Here is a 2,217-nt window from a genome sequence, read left to right as displayed (position 1 = left end):
TGTCATGTGGAGGAATCTGATATTAATCTCTACTAAAACATTCTGGAGAGTAGCCAATTCAATGTTTCTCTCCAATAGAAAGGAATCAAGAAAATCAAGATGTGCCTGGACACCTTTGTCCTTGCTGGAGAGCAAGGATGCTTGACACAATCACAGATGTTTGTGTAGTGTTAAAGAGAGAGGAGATAGTTTACAGGATTCCAGCTGACCAATCTCTGTTGTTTGAGTATCAAAAAATAGAACTAGTTTTGTTAAAATTATAATGAATTTTTAATGTTTCTCAAAAGAAGTAGGCAAAAGCATATGTAATTCTTCATTTATATTGACAGAACACAATGTATATTACTCAATTCAAACCATGCATGTATGGAATGAAGTTTAGGTCAAATCAAACAGTAAAATATTCTGTAAAGTATTACAGCGAGAGTATGTGTCTGTGCAAAATTCTATTAATGAAACTGTGAGTGGACTGTGGTCCGCCGGGGTCAGTGAAGGATCTCAAGATGGCTGGGTGAAAACTTGCTCTAAAAACCATTGACTGGGTAGCTTTTGGGGAGATCATACCCCGAAACCAGAAGGCCATTGCCAACTCCCTGAAATCCTGGAATGAGATGCTTACCTCCAGGTTCGCTACTCTTCCTGAGAAACCACCTGCTATCAACTGTGCTTACTACAAGGCCAATGTGGCAAAGTCTGGCTTGGTAGATGACTTTGAGAAGAAGTTTAATGCCCTGAAGTTTCCTGTGCCAGAGGATAAATACACTGTCTAGGTGGATGCTGAGGAAAAAGAAGATGTGAAAAGCTGTGCTGAGTTTTTGTCTCTCTCAAAGGCCAGGATTGAAGAATATGAAAAAGAGCTGGAGAAGATGAAGAACATAATTCCATTTGATCAGACGACCATTGAGGACCTGAATGAAGTCTTCCCAGAAACCAAATTAGACAAGAAGAAGTATCCCTATTGGCCTCACAAGCCAATTGAAAACTTATAAACTTGAGTTGAGGAGAAAGCCCTGGCCCTCATATTATAAACGTTGGACATTAAAAATAATGATATGGTAAAAAAAAAAGTGAAGCTGTGAAAGAAATTATTTCAAAAGTTGTGTAAGAGATCATGATTAAGAAGAAAAAAATAGTGCGAAATGTAACATACCAAGTTCTAAAATGAAATAAGCCTTGAAGATTTTATTACTATTATAAAAAGGGGTCTGGTTCCATAACTTTCTTGGCACAGTTTAATTGTCTTGGATGTTCTCCCAGTTTTCTGTATTATAGTCCTTACCTGTTCCCCAAATTCACACTTGAATTGAGGTTCTAAATTTCTAATAGATACTCTTGAATTGGTAATCAAATTGACCTGAAATAGGACTTGTATTCACCTTAGTCAGGAAAAACAACCTTGTTATCTAAGAAGATATGTATAGAGAGGATAATTTTTTAAAAATTAAGTTTATATTATTAACAATTTTAGGAAAGTGTAGCAATGGGTTTTTCAATTTTTGTGCCTTTTAAAATTCTGTATTTTTAGAAATAGTTGACAGTTTGAATAGCCAAAGCAATCTTGAGAAAGAACAAAGCTGAAGACATCATGCTCCCTGATTTCAAACTATACTGCAAAGTTAGCACAGTATGGTATTGGCATAAAAACAGACACTTAAATCAATAGAACAGAATAGAAAGCCCAGGAATAATAATTAATAACACATAGTCAATTAATTTATGACAAAGGAGCCAAGAATATGTAATGGGGGAAGGGACAGTCTCCTCAAACAATAGTGTTGGGAAAACTGGGCAGCCACATGCAGAAGAATGAAACTGGACTCCGATCCCCACGTCTCACCATACATAAAAATCAATTCAAAATAGATGAAAGATTTGAACATAAGACTTGAAACCATAAAACTCATAGAAGAAAACATAGGAAAAAGCCTCTTTGACATTGGTCTTGGTAATGATTTCTTAGATTTGACACCAAAGGAAAGGCAATAAAAGTAAAAATAAGTGAAATTATATCCAACCTCACAGCTTCGGCACAGCAAAAGAAACCATCAACAAAATGAAAAGGCAACCTACTGAATGTGGGAAGATATTGGCAAATCATACCTGGTAAGGGGCTAAATCCAAAATATACAGGGAATTTACACAATTTGGTAACAACAACAACAACAACAAAACCAAAAACTTGGCAGAGGAACTGAATAGACGTTTTTCCAAAGAAGA

General features: G+C 35.8%; 1 pseudogene; it reads left to right on the top strand.

Moving 5' to 3' along the window:
* The first annotated feature begins 503 nt into the window (after positions 1 to 503).
* On the top strand, positions 504 to 1,057 carry LOC119866664 (annotated as a pseudogene).
* The last annotated feature ends 1,160 nt before the right edge of the window (positions 1,058 to 2,217 follow it).

The sequence above is a fragment of the Canis lupus genome, chromosome 29, assembly GCF_011100685.1.
Source record: "Canis lupus familiaris isolate Mischka breed German Shepherd chromosome 29, alternate assembly UU_Cfam_GSD_1.0, whole genome shotgun sequence".
NCBI classification, from domain to species: Eukaryota; Metazoa; Chordata; class Mammalia; order Carnivora; family Canidae; genus Canis; species Canis lupus.
Note: the sequence above shows the minus strand (reverse complement) of the source record. Positions and strands in the feature narration are given on the sequence as shown.